Raw genomic sequence first — 16,248 nt, forward strand, 5'->3', positions numbered from 1 at the left:
AGGAGAAAGACAGAAAGAACAGAGGACTGGCACAACAAACCAATGCACGGACAATACATGAGACAGACTAAAGAACTAGCCAGCGATGACAATTGGCAATGGCTACAGAGGGGAGAGCTAAAGAAGGAAACTGAAGGAATGATAACAGCGGCACAAGATCAGGCCTAAGAACCAGATATGTTCAAAGTACGATAGACGGAAATAACATCTCTCCCATATGTAGGAAGTGCAATACGAAAAATGAAACCATAAACCACATAGCAAGTGAATGCCCGGCACTTGCACAGAACCAGTACAAAAAGAGGCATGATTCAGTGGCAAAAGCCCTCCACTGGAGCCTGTGCAAGAAACATCAGCTACCTTGTAGTAATAAGTGGTACGAGCACCAACCTGAGGGAGTGATAGAAAACGATCAGGCAAAGATCCTCTGGGTACTATGGTATCAGAACGGATAGGGTGATACGTGCAAACAGACCAGACGTGACGTTGATTGACAAAGTCAAGAAGAAAGTATCACTCATTGATGTCGCAATACCATGGGACACCAGAGTTGAAGAGAAAGAGAGGGAAAAAATGGATTAAAGTATCAAGATCTGAAAATAGAAATAAGAAGGATATGGGATATGCCAGTGGAAATCGTACCCATAATCATAGGAGCACTAGGCAGGTCCCAAGATCCCTGAAAAGGAATCTAGAAAAAACTAGAGGCTGAAGTAGCTCCAGGACTCATGCAGAAGAGTGTGATCCTAGAAACGGCACACATAGTAAGAAGAGTGATGGACTCCTAAGGAGGCAGGATGCAACCCGGAACCCCACACTATAAATACCACCCAGTCGAATTGGAGGACTGTGATAGAGCAAAAAAAAAAAAAAAAAATAATAATAATAATAATAATAATAATAATAATAATAATAAGAATAATAAATAATAATAATAATAATACTAATGTCAATGAAAATTCTCATTCCAATGGAATGAGATTTACGATTCAATTTAAAGTATGTTGTTCTTTGTTTAGGATTGCTCCTGCCATCATCTACAGTGTTCTCGTAGCGTCTGTACGAGTTCAAAATCACAAGGACGCTGATAAGCTGAGAACAGTACTTACTAAATTGTCTGACTGTAAAAAAAGAAAATAAAAAGTAAAATAAATAAATAAATGAACTTGTATACGTACCAAGATGAAAATTGAAACACAAATATCAATGGATGGATAGTTTTTCTTGTATGATTAATATTTTTATTGAATTCTTAATCTATTTTTTATTGTATAAAATGATCATGAGCAGCTTGCGTGAGATGAGGGGTGAAAAGTGTATTGTGATTTCCGTAGATTATCTGCAAGTATCTCTAAGCTCGCATCTATGTCCGTTTAGTGTATTCGGGAATATCGTAGCAGTGTACCTATGCTACGACTACCATTAGATTTAAGAGAGCCTGTAATACTCTCTGGTCTTCCTCCTTTGCCTATTTGTAGTTCCTCAAGCGCTGTTTATATTTGTATATGCAGTAGTTATTTTGTTCTTGACTCAACACTTGACTGATAACTACCCTCATTCTGTTCTCTTAGGTCCAATTTTCTTCTCGATCTTCTTTCTTTTAGGGAAAGATAGCCTAGCAGTTTCTTTACTATTCCCACTTGTTTCCTAAGAATATTGCTGTATGATGTTGCATCCTCCTCCCCCCCGCCTCCTCTATCCTCTCTCTTCTCCTCTCTTCTTCTTCTTCTTTCTTCTTCTTCTTCTTCAGTTTGTGGATTTATCAACCTTAGTAATGTGTAAGCTATTATCATTCTTCAATTCTTTTAAACTTTTTCTGTAACGAGCGGGGAAGTTATTTTTCATGATAGGTCATGCGTAGTACTATATGTCATGCCTTTGATAAATGTCCTAAAATGATTTTGTGGTAGGTCAACAGTATTTTTCAAACTTACGTATATAGAGATGTCGCTATTGATAAAGCTGAGGGTTTGTTACAAATGAAGAAAGACAACCGAAAGCCTAATGCACGCAACTGCATTATCACTTATTTGTTTGCTTGATAAATTCACCACACAATCACTTCTAAGAAAGCATTATTGGTCCAATCACTGTCGTGATAAGGTTGTTTAATTTTCTGTCCAGTTTTCTAATCAAGTTGCCTGTAATCTACTGAAGTTTTCCATATATTTCTTGCCTTATTGCGTGTTTCCAATCAGCGGGAATCGAGTAGTTGAAATTACGTCGGGCTTTTTCCAGTTTTTTAAATTTCTCCTTTTCCTCTATTTTCGCGGCAGCAATGTGACGTTTTAACATCATTGAAGAAAATTCGTTAAAAGGATGTTGATCGTATCTTCTTATGCCTGGCGGAACAAGTGTTACCCAAATCATTGCTACCACGCCGCATAAGAAGATACGATCAACATCCTTTTAACGAATTTTCTTCAATGATGTTAAAACGTCACATTGCTGCCGCGAAAATGGAGGAAAAGAAGAAATTTAAAGAACTGGAAAAAAGCCCGACGTAATTTCAAACTACTCGATTCCCGCTGATTGGAAACACGCATTAAGGCAAGATATATATGGAAAAACTTCATAAAACTACAGGCACCTTGATTAGAAAACTGGATAGAAATTAAACAACCTTATCAACGACAGTGATTGGACCAATAATGCTAGAAGTGATTGTGTGGTGAATTTATCAAGCAAACAAATAAGTGATAATGCAATGCGTACATTAGGCTTTGGGTTGTCTTTCTTCATTTGTAACAAACATCAGCTTTATCAATAGCGACATCTCTACATAAGGTTTGAAAAATACTGTGACTTACCACAAAATCATTAAGGACATTATCAAAGGCATGACATATAGTGCTACACATGCCTATCATGAAAATAACTTCCCCGTTCGCTACAGAAAAAGTTTAAAAGAATTGAAGAATGATAATAGCTTACACATTACTAAGGCTGATAAATCCAATAGTTTAGTAGTTCTGGACAAAACTGACTACATATCACGCATGCATACTTTACTAGAAGAAGAAATAACTTACAAAAAACTCTCAAAAAATCCGTTGGACCAAGTAATAAAAAACTTTAATATCAATATCAAACAAATTACCTTATTTTTATGGCCTAGTCAAAACTCATAAGGAAAACAAACCTATGCGCCCAATTATTAGTGCTGTAGGATCAATTGCTTATAAACTATCTAAATATCTTACTAAATTGTTATCCCCGCTACTAGGAACTGTATCTAATTCACACATCCGGAATTCTCTTGATCTTGTGGAAAAATTAAATAACATTGTACTAAACCCTAGCGATATCTTTGTCAGTTTTGATGTATGTTCCTTGTTTACAAAAGTCCCTATTGACTCCGTGCTAGAATATTTAAGTAATGAACTTGTACTGCATGAATTGCCTATGTCCGTCACTCACATAATGTCATTGATTAAGTTATGCATTTGTGATTGCAGATTTATTTTTAATGGAGAATATTACCAACAAATATTTGGTATGGCCATGGGTAACCCTTTATCACCTCTCCTTTCAAACTTATATATGGAATTTTTTGAAAGACAACACCTCCCGAATATCACACTTGTCCCCTTAAAATGGTACAGATATGTAGATGACATCTTAGTAGTCTTACCTGTTGGTATCGACGTAAATGATTTATTGTGTAAATTGAATAATTTAGTGCCATCCATAAAATTCACTGTTCAAATTGAAAATAACAAATGGCATCCTTTCCCTAGATGTATTAATACAGAGAATCTTCCAATGTAAATTCAGTATTTATAGAAAACCCCACAAATAATTTAACATATGTACATTTTTATTCTAGCCATCATCTTAATATTAAAATTTCCATTTTTTCTTCCATGTTCCTATGTTCTTTGCGTATCACGAGTCCACAATATCTTGACCAAGAAATAGAATACATAAAAAAGATAGGAAACGATCTCTGCTACCCACCTCATATAATTGATTTATGTTATCAAAAAGCTCACAAGAGGTTTTATTAGTTGTTGCTATTAATGAAAAAGAAATGCCTAAAAATATACTTAGCTTACCTTACTTTCGTGGATTTGAAACCATAAAATCAATATTTAAATCGTTTAATGTTAATATAGTGTTTCTCTTATAACAATACCATTAAAGATATGCTAATTAAGAATAGTCCCATAACAAATAACAAATCATTTACAAAATTTCTTGTAAGGATTGCCCATCGTTTTACGTTGGTCAGTTAGTAAAAAATTTATGTGTACGTATTAAGCAGCATATGTATTCAGCTAGAACAGCCCAGACTTCAAATGCACTGTTTATCCATCTGAGTGAAAAATCTCATTGTATTTATTTGGGGGATCCTCGTAACTGCTAGATCTAATGATTATGTTTCAAGAAATTTACTGTAATCAGCATTATACAAATCACTGATAAAAAACGACCCTAAATCTTAGTCCGGGAATGTACCATTTGGACCCATATATTTGTAAGATGTTTATGAAGGACCCTTAAAAATAAATGAACTATAATAAATTAGTCCCACGTGTATATACTTTATATCTCTCTCTCTCTCTCTCTCTCTCTCTCTCTCTCTCTCTCTCTCTTGCTCGATATACTTATATTTTTTTGTCTTTTCATTAATAATTTTTTGGGGAACATTTTTGTAAATTTCATGATAATAAGTTGTATATGCCTCCATTTTTTCAAAATGTATTGTTACCCTGGGTGAATCATCTGTTGACCGCGTGTGTATCCTCCAAGGTGTGGCTGCCCTCAGGAGTTTCCTCGTTTCTGTAGATGTGAAATAGACCTTATTGCTAATCTTGTAGTGTCAGTTTGGATATTAAGCCTACCTTGACTATGTTTTTTCCTCTCTGCAGATCAGTTGTGCCTGAGTAAGGGTCGAACTAGACGGAAAGTGCTTGGCTATCTCGCTATTCATTTTTTTCCTTCTTGGGTAAAAACCTTTATTTATGCATAGCATCACGTTTTATATACTTCGTGATCAAGTTATTCATATATATATATATATGTGTGTGTGAGTGTGTGTGTATGTATGTATGTATGTATATATATATACATACTATATATATATATATATATATTATATATATATATATATATATGAAGATAAAAGGCCCATAAAACTATTTTAAAAACGTTGCAACCATATATTTCGAGCTCTTGCTTCTGTGCTCCTGATCACTGGTAAAATTATTTTTACCAGTGATCAGGAGTACAGAAGGAAGTGCTCGAAATATATGATTGCAACGTTAAAATAGTGTTTTATGGCCCTATTATCTTCATATTATACTGTTGTATTACAGTAAAACACATTCATGTATATATATATATATGTATATATAGATATATATATATATATATATATATATATATATCTCTATATATATATATATATATATATATAGATCTATATATCGATATCTATATATATATATATATATATATATAGTATATATCTATATGATATAGATATATATAGATATAGATATATATATAATATATATATATATATATATATAGACTATCTATATATATATATCATATATATCTATATATATATATATATATATAGATATATCTATATAGATATATATATATATATATATATATTATATATATATATATATATATCTGATATATCTATCTATATATATATATCTATATATATATATATATATATATATATATATATATATATATATATATATATCTATCTATATATATCTATTTATATCTATCTATATATATATATATATATATATATATATACTATATATATATATATATATAATATATAGGTATGGGATACGGAAAGACATGGCTCATTACATAAAGGCAAGAAATAAATATTACATCAATACAAAACAATTTCTTTAGCAAGTTAACGTAAAATCATTATAAAGTTAAAGAATTTCTAAGTAAAATTACGAATTAAAAAATCTCAACAATGTGTATTACATCAATACATAACACATTCCAGAAATGGAAATGTAATATCATAAAATATTAGAATATTTCTCAGTAAAATTACGAATTAAAAAAAAATATATAAAAATATTAAAAAATGAGGTACCTTGCTCAAGCAGAGTCCCTCCGTTATGTGTCAGGACGGTGGAAAAAAGTCAAGAAGAGGCAAAGAACATTTGCCCATATCAATTTTAACAAGCTAAAACCAAGATGGGCACCATTTTTAATCAACAGGATCTTGGTATTCTTAAGAAACTAAAAGAAAACGGTAATATCATTTTTTTTAGACCCGATACAGGCAAGGGAACCGTCATAATGAATAAAAACAGAGTATATTCACAAAATGGAAACAATTCTGAAAGATGCTACCAATTTTAGAAACATGGGTGACATTGACTACAAACTAATTTTTAGAAACGAGGACAGAATAAACCGGTTCTTGAAAACTTTGAAAGATAATAAAACGACAGATCAAACAACTTACGAAAATCTTTATATCCCTATGAGACCCATCTTTCATCCTATACTATACCAAGTTACAAAATAGTTAAATTATTGACACCTCTATTAGAGAACCATTTTTAAAAATGAATACAATCAAACCAACTCTCTTGATTTTAAAAACAGTATTTTATGCCAGGACTCTGACCTAACCATGGCAAGCTTCGACGTTGAAGCACTTCACTAATATATCTGTGAAGGAAACCATCAGCTTTATTTTAGATACTATTTTTTTACAGAAGACGATACTACATATAGTGGCTGTAAACGTGATGATTTTAGAATATTGTTAGAATTATCAGTGCGGGACACTGCTTTCATTTTTAATGGACAGGTTTTATTAGAAAATAGAGGGTTTAGGTATGGCAATCCCCTAAGCTGTACATTCGCCAATATTTTTATGCTCAAAATTTGAAAGTGAAGAAGAAGAAGGCATCGTAACAGGATACTGTAAGGACAACACTTTTTCCTTATTTTCATTGTAACCAATCATCAAGTGGCGTTGTCCTTACTTCCATCCGATGAGCGTTCCGCGGCCTTTTCGCTGATGTATAACACTTGCAATTCCATTATATGTACGCTTTATTATATCTAAATGAATGTCTGTAAGAAAACACAAATTTACCGTATTCATTTAGATATAATAAAGCGTACATATAATGGAATTGCAAGTGTTATACATCAGCGAAAAGGCCCGCGGAACGCGTCTATCGGATGGAAGTAAGGACAACGCCACTTGATGATTGGTTACAATGAAAATAAGGAAAAAGTGTTGTCCTTACAATACCGTGTTTAACATTCGCTCTGTACATTAGCCTTTATTTTTTGGTGATGTAATGTACTCAAGCACTGATAACAATGCATGGAGCATCGTGAAGTGATGTGAGTACACAGACTTAATTGGAAAACGTTTATAAGTACAGGAATAGTGCGAAATAGAGATTAAAAATAGACCGGGGTACTTGGAAACGTTTGTTTATACCCAAGGCGTTTGCCTTGGGAAGGTCCGTTTTTTATGATAAAGTTTACCCGTTCTCTTTGTTCTTTATGAGATACAGTACTAAAACCAACATGGATTCGTTTCCAAGCTTTTTAAGGAGAAAGGACTCCATTGTGTTTACAGTTCCTGGGAGGTTATATGTCCATCGAAATGTATGTATTTGTGTTATTCAGAAAATTGAAACTTGATATTGCTGACATCTTGGGGGGTACAGAATGTGAGCAGGAATAAAGTAGTAGTTAAGTTCAGCTCAGAGAACAAATTCTTGGAAATAGTAAGACAATTTGAGGATAAGCAGATCAAGATAGTGAGGTAGATAGCGTGAAAGCTGTAAATATAAGTACCTCGTATACATATGTATCGATAAGGAATGCACCTTTGAATTGTCTGATGAATTGATAATAAACATTATGAGCAGGTATGGAAAAGTGGATTCAATAAGAAGCAACAGATTCAGTATGGGATCTGAAAGGCCTGCTGAATGGGATACGAACAATAAAGATAAGATTAGAGACAATATCCTTCATCGATAAGTGTATCTGGTTTTAACTTCAAGTATATTATATAATGGGCAGAAAAGAACCTGTTACAGATGCGGACAAGAAGGCCATCTAGTGAAAGATTGTAACATCGATATTATGGAAGGAACTAGTATGTGGAATGAAAAAGACTTTCCTGACATAAGCAGGCAAAGAAATGATAATAAATCAGAGAAGGATAATGGTGATAACAGAAGAAACAAAACAAGAGAAGGAATAACATTGAGGGACAAGAGGTAAAGGATAGCCAAAGAGGAATTGATATTAGTGAAGATGAAACCGATGTATACACAAATAGTGCAGCTGACAAAAAGGTCCAAGAGAAAATACTCAGGAAAACCAAGAAGGAAAAAAATAAATAAGGAAGAAGGATTAGAGGAGGGGAATGAAGATTATCGAATGAGTGAAGACAGTGGCGACGAGATATATGCTCCTTTGCAGTTATCTCCTGATGACATTGTGCAAGTAGAAACAGAAGGAGAAGATGTGCACAAGGAAGAAATTATAAACGGAAGAAAGGTGGAATACGAAGACAATATGCAAATCGTAACCGAAGAAATAGTCAACAGTGAAGAAGACGAGCGAATGTCAACGGAAAAACTTCATAAAGAAGGAAAGGGTGAAGGTGAAAATGGTATGGATGTTGAGTCTATGAGGAAATATTCCTAAGGAAACCTTAATAGGGAGTGGAAGAGAGGCAACATACAACTAAAGAAAAGGGTAATAAGAATAGGACGGAGATAAAAGTCAAATACCAGTACGACAAAAATGGCAAGCAACTGTTAACGACAGTTCAGGTGTAAAAATTACCATTAAAAAGGACAATGGACAGAAAACTTAAAATTATTGAATAATAGCGAAGGAGAATGTTCCGTTTTTTCTGAGTTGTCAAACCCCCTTATAAATGAAAGCCAGGATATGTTTGTTGATAATGTATTATGAATGGAATAAAGTTAATATTATCTGGCGTCGTGACTACCAGGATCATTGACGCCGAATGAAGCCATTTGGACAACCAATTTGGGAAAAATCCACACACACATCATAAAACTCTAAAGTTCCGCATCAGTTATTGTACTATAGCTAGCGCAAAGATGCTACTTACGTATTAAACACCACCAAAGCTTAATTATTATTATTATTATAAAAATATAGTTTTAACCAGGCCACGGAGCTGACCTTCAGCTCCAATGGGGCTGGCCCAAAGGATAGATAAAATGCAAGGTCAAGGCCAAAAGCCACGAGCTTGGACCAAACAGTCTTATAGGATAATAAATAATGAATTAAGATTAAATAAAGGCAAAGGCTTTCATACTAGAACACAAACAGGCAATAAATACATTTATTCACGTTTCCATACATTCATTCTAAAAACCCAAAGCTAAAACTAACACACATACATGAAAGCGAAATACCTAAATTTCGTTAAAAACCCCAACTTCTTTTAAAAATTCAACAACACACTCATAATCATGCTGCTCTTCTCACCCAATATCTTTGTCAAACTGTAACTACCATCTCTGTCTCTTTTGTCTTTAAAGTGCTGCTCTCTCAGTTCCCGATGACTAGGACATTCAACTAGCAAATGCTTAATAGTCACCGGGACGAGACAGTCATCACAAGTAAGGTTGGTATTCACCACTCATGAGATACCCATGTGTCAATCTTGTATGTCCTATACGGAGGCGGCATATCGTTATTCCCATTTCCTAGGCATAGATTCATATTTCCAAGGGTGTGTACGTGTGGCAAACTCTTTCATTTTATTTGGTCCTGCTTCGTTCCATTGCTGTTCCCATAATCTTGCAATGAACTTTGATATACTAGGAAAAAAAGTCTCTATATGGTACAGCAATTGGTCTTGGGTATCATATTGGTTGCTGCTGATTTAGCTAGTTGGTCTGCTTTTTCATTTCCATATATATTTACATGCGCTGGGACCCAGCAAAAAGATATAGTAATCCCTCTACGCTGATGTAGAAATACCCACTGTGAGATTTTCAATGTAATTGGATGATCAGTATTAAAAATTTTTTCAAGTGCCTGTAATGCACTTTAGGAATCACAAAAGATGGTGATATTAGTGGAATTCTGGAGGGTTGCAATATGTTCCAATGCTGTTAAAATTCCATACAGTTCCGCTGTGAAGTTCGATGCTACGATGGGTAGTGCTCCTCTGCGACTAAAAACATCACTAAAAACTCCATATCCGACTCCATCATCAGTTTTGGAGCCATCAGTAAAAACAAATGTAGAGCCTGAGTGCTCTGCAGCATGTTCTAAAAATAATACTCTGATTTCTGTATCTGATTTTCTCTTTTAATACCTTTAAATATTTACAAAATTTAATTACAGGTAATTTCCATGCTGGGGTAATTGGTAAATTAACTGGACATACAGGATTTCTTGACATATTCATTTTTTCCAAGATCTTTTTCACTCTAAAACTAAAAGGCTTAGGAAACCTTGGATGATTTTCATAAAAGTTGTTGAAAGAATTTCTATTTGCTGCTTCAAAGGCTTTAGAGTTGGGTTTCTCTGAACCCTAAACCAGTATCTGATAATTGATGATTGGCGATATAACTCTAGTGGGATTTCTCCCGCATCAATAATAATAAACTTAAGATGGGAGAAGATCGAAAGGCACCTGTTGCCAAGCGTTATACCGGTATGATGTACTGAATCTAGATAGCAAGACGATTAGATGAAGCAGAAGAATATATTTCACATCCATAAAGTAATTTTGAAATAATAAAGTGATTTGTGTAGCTTTATAACTGTCCTGCCTGTCTGCACCCCAGTTGGTATTAGATAATACTTTCAAAATACTTAAAGCTTCAAGGCACTTGGTTTTAATGTGTTTCAGATGGGAAAGCCAATTGAGTTTTTTGTCGAATATGAGGCCTAAGAAGCGTACCTCTTCAACACAGGGTATTCTATGGTTGTACAGATAAAGGTCTGGGTCGGGGTGTACTCCCCGAAGGTGGCAAAAATGCATAACAGTGGTCTTACTGGCCGATATTTTAAATCCTTGTTGTTCAGCCCAGTTTACTATCTTTATTTATTGTCAATTGTAATTTCCTTTTTGCAACTGACATTCGTGATGCAGCAACAGATATTGAAAGATCGTCTACGAATAGGGTACTCAATACATCCTTGGGTATAACAGACGCGACTCCATTTATTGCTAACGCAAAAAGTGTGACACTAAGCACACTCCCTTGTGGGACACCCTCTTCTTGGCATCTTCTATCTGATAATGTGCTGCCCACTTTAACTTGAAAATATCTACGTTTCAAGAATGCTTTAATGAATAGGGGCAATTTTCCTCGTAGACCACAGGTATGAATTGTCTTAAAAGAATGCCATGCCTCCAGCAGTATCATAAGCTTTCTCAATATCAAAAAAATAGTTATATGGTGCTGCTTGGAGGCAAATGCTTCACATATGGAGGTTTCCAGCTGCAGTAGGACATCTACTGCCGAGTGCATCTTTCTAAATCCACATTGTGAGGGTGAGAAATACCATCACTCTCTAAATACCAGACAAATCTTGTATTCACCATTTTTTCCATCAACTTGCATAAACAGCAAGTTAGTGCTATTGGTCGATAACTAGCCACTGAAAAAGGGGTCTTTACTGGTTTAACAAAAGGTAATACAAAAGCCAATTCCCATATGACTGGGTAGCTACTTTCATGCCATAATCTGTTAATTATACTTATTATAAATAGTTTTGTATTTTTTGAAATATGCCTAAACATTTGATAGGGAATTTCATCCGAACCTGGGGCAGTGTTAGTGCTGCTGGCCAGGGCAGCATCAAATTCCCTTTCTGTAAAGGGTAAATTATATGGCTCTATCTTATCTGTGGAAAAGTCTAATCGCAGTTGTTCTTCTCTTCTTCTATATTGATATCCAGGGGAACTGTCAGATTTTTGAAACTTGGGCAAAATGATTCGGCGAGTTTATCACTTACATCTTTTGCATCGGTGATGAGGTTGTCATTAACTTTAAGTACTGGGGGAGGACTAGGAGTAAATTTCCCAGCAATCTTTTTTTATTTTCTTCCATATACTGCAGATAGGTGTTCGGTGGTTAATGGACGATACAAATGACGCCCATGACTGCCTTCTAGCAGTTTTCATTGCCTTTCGAAAACGTGCTCTATTCTGTTTGTATATTATCATGTTTGCTATAGTTCGGTGTCTACGATAACGTGTAAGTGATGTTCTTGTGACTCGGTGTAACAGTGTGAGCTCTTCACACCACCACGGGACTGGGCGTCGCCTGAAAAGACCTGTAGTTTTTGTATAGAATGTATACCTGCTGTATGGAATGTCCCATTTAATAAATCGATTGCATCATCTGCCGTTGGAAGTCATTTGCGTCACTTTCTATTTCGCTTAGTTCTTGAAATTTGTTCCAGTCGCTTTTTTTTCAACATTCACCGTGGAGATCTTTGAACTGGTGGGTCATCATTGGAATTTATTATTATGGGAGCATGGTCACTGCTTTGCCAGTCATCATTCGTCTTCCATCTGAAATCCATCGTGCAATTGGAACTAGATATTGTAAGGTCTAAGCATGAGACTGTACCTGTCTGGATATGGTAATGAGTGGGTTCTCCGGTATTTAAAAGTCCTAAATCTTCATTTTCTATTATGGAAGCTATAATATTCCCTTTTTGATTTGATGTCACATCTCCCCATAAGGATGTCTGCCATTGAAGTCTCCCATGAGAAGAAATGGTCGTGGAAGCTGATGAAGTAAATCAATTAGTTTCTTCTCGAGTGATGGGATTGTTTGGTGGAAGATAAAGGGAACAGAGTGGTGTATTTTCGTCTTAGGTGAATTTGAACCGCAACAGCCTGTAAAGGAGTATTTAGTGGGATTGGAAAATGAGGAAGGTCCCTGCGAACATAATAAGGCAACCTCCATGTCTTCCCACTTCCAAATTATATTGTGTTCTATATGATATATACTCTCTAGGGCAAGGTGTGTGGACATCAAGCATTGTTTTCTTGTAAACATACAGCAATAGGGGAGTATTTATAGAGTAACACTTTAAGTTCCTCATATTTTGCACGAAGTCCCTGACAATTCCACTGTAAAATTGAAGAGAAGGTGTCTAGGTTTTGGAGGGTAGTCCTCTATTCAAGGTCATTTTTGAATGCTTAGTGGATGGGAAGCTTTGCTTGTAAATTTTTGATGACGATTGTTTTTCTTCGCCAGTTTGCTCATTGATTTTGGTTTTGTCTTTTGTTGGAGTTAATGGAGGAGAGGATGAGGGTGTTCTTACCCTCTTCATTTGTTTTTTTTCCCTCTAATTCCATTAAATCAGGCAGAGATTCTGCCTGAGATAATGCAGAAGGTGGAGTAGAGGGAGGTTTGTTGAGGGATATCCAGTTTGTTATATGGAACGTTATTTTATCCGTCTTTGCCGATTGTGCTCTAACCTTACTAGGCTGAGCACTTGGCCCAGTATGTCGGGCCACAGGAGTAGAAGCATCTTTATTGAGGATGAAGAAGGATCAGCAGATTGGAGTGGAGCCCTAGTGGTGGAATGTTGAACCACAGGGGCTGAGGCATCCTTCATTGAGGATGAGGAAGGAGTAATGGATTGAAGTGGAGCCCTTGTGGTAGTAAGGGCTTTAGAATAACTCTTGGCTCTTCCCAAGAGTCGTCTTGCATGTCCAATACTGATGTGCTCGTATATGCTTTATTAACTGCTTGCTGTTTCAACTTTAAATTCTTCACAATATTTTATTACTGATTTGTGCTCTAGCTGACAATTAATGCATTTAGGTATATCTGAGCATGGGCCATGTTCTAGGGCAGAGCAATTATTACACATCTTATTATTTTTACAAACTTTAGATGGATGACCAATTTAAAACAATTAAAAACACTGTAATGCTTTTGGTTGAAAAGGTCTAACTCGCACTCTTTCATTTTCTATTACTATATGAGATGGTACATTACTGTCTTCAAAAGTAAAATCATTCATGTTGCCATTTGGGACCTTTTTCACTTTCCATACAGTTGGTGGACACATATCTAAAATTTCTTCTTCAGTAAACTCGTACAAGTCTCTATCAAAAACAACACCTCTTCCATAGCTAAAATTTAGGTGAGGACTAATTTTCTCTATTATATCGTTGTTATCAACTTTCGTCATTGTTAGCATCTGTGACTGAGTTTTAGATTTTGCATGAATAAGTACAGAGCTCTTACCAAATCTAGTAATGTCACCACTCATTATGCCACCTATTTTTTGCTGAAGGTATCTACTAAACTTGTAATAGTTGAAGTTCTCCTCCTTGGCTTTAACTACCAGCCATTTAGGAGGTTGGGGGACTCTTATTTTGTCAACGTTGCTACTATTGGAGTTGATTGGATTCCATTCTGCAGGTTTATAAATGTCTAAGTTTCTTGGGGTTTTATCCGTCAAGGCTCCTTTAACTAATGAGTTACATACATTCAAGGTATCAATACTACAGGTTGCTTTAAAAGCATCTTCATGTTTATCAAATGTTACCCAAGCTTCCATTTTCCTTCTGTGTCAAGAAAGCTCATACGAATCTCTGCTATATTGCCAAACATGTTCAAAGATGTCGAGATATCCTCATAGTTACACTGAAGTGGAATATTTTTCATATGTATAAACTTTCAAATGCGTCACTCTACTATTATTGGCATCTGGGGGGTTCAAAGAATGGTCTTTGTTTGAGCCAGAAGTCGTCACGGTGCCAGTGAGTCCATTTTAAAACCCAGGGGATGTGGGTTCATAGTCCGGATCCATATTTCGTTTACTAAAAAAAAAAATAAAACTCTTACTACTTGGTTATATCAAGAAAGTATCGTGAGTCACTCAGGTATTCACATTCTCCACAATGGCACTAGTGAGAGTTGACTCCCAATGGTCCCACCCATACCCTACCCATACAGGATAGCACCAATACGTTTGTGTGGCCCAGGTATAAGCCAATCCGCCTGCTGGGAGCTCTGATTCCACTAATGGGAATCAACTCCCCACCACAAACGTATTGGGGGTGGGCTTCCGGACAAAAGCCAGGAGTCCCACCCCAGAAAACCAGCTCCCCCTGGATTCCGATGAGCCAGTCCCTGGAGATGGTTCCGCCCTCAAGATAGCAATGGGAAAATCCCATTACTTACTCTCAGGTCCAACCATATCAGATGGTGACTCAACCACCACAACTCCCACTATTAGCTTCAAATGCAAACCCTTCCTAACCAACGATCCCTTCTCAGACTCACCTTAGTAGTTAAATTAGACGAAAGTGGAAATGTCCACACCATTTATTAGCCAAAAGTTTGTAGGCGTTCCGTCAGGATCCGGCCTTCACACGAGTGAAGGCAGGATCCCTTACCCCCTCACCACGTGAAGGAACCTACTCGAGGGGTGATAATGTATTAGATCATGTCTATTTAGTGATCAGAACTCTGGTAAACACAAACATGAGGATGATGATAGTAGTAATGGTAAAATAAATGTTCTAAACTGGCTAAAATAGGTAAATATTGGTATGTATTTATTTTAATATTTCCTTAAAATGGCTTTAGTCACTGCTTCTTAAATATTTTGTGGTTTAAATGAGCTTAATAAGCAGTTGAAAGTAAAGATGTTAGTGATCAATATAAAATTGATGTATATTTCTTCAGAAACATAATATTAGAGATGTGAACAGGATAAAACTATTTAGAGGACTACTTTGAGGTTGTAATGAATATGCCTACTAGCTTTAAAGGTGGCACGTGTTTTCTGTTTAATAAAAGTCAAATATTTCAGTAATTAACAGTGAAAAGGATGACACTGGAACATATTATTCCACAAGGATACGGTATAATGATATAAACCTCTCCTTATTGAATGTATACGCACCATCAGGCTCAAGTAAAAAGAGAGAGAGGGAGAACTTGTTCTCTGTGGATATTTTGTATTATTTAAGGAACAACATATCAAATTTGATTTTTGCTGGTGACTTCAATTGCGTACTGTCGGGTAGAGATGTTAGTACAGGTAATGAGAGGTATGTATCAAAGGTCTTAAATCTTTAGTACAGCATTTGGGATTGAAAGACGCTTGGTTTTCAATGAACAATATTCCCGAATATACGTACTTCTAGGTAATTATGCTTCAAGAATTGACCGATGTATGTGACTGATTTGTATAGTAATATTAAGAATTGTAAAATATTCC

The sequence above is a fragment of the Macrobrachium nipponense genome, chromosome 43 (genome assembly GCF_015104395.2).
Source record: "Macrobrachium nipponense isolate FS-2020 chromosome 43, ASM1510439v2, whole genome shotgun sequence".
NCBI classification, from domain to species: Eukaryota; Metazoa; Arthropoda; class Malacostraca; order Decapoda; family Palaemonidae; genus Macrobrachium; species Macrobrachium nipponense.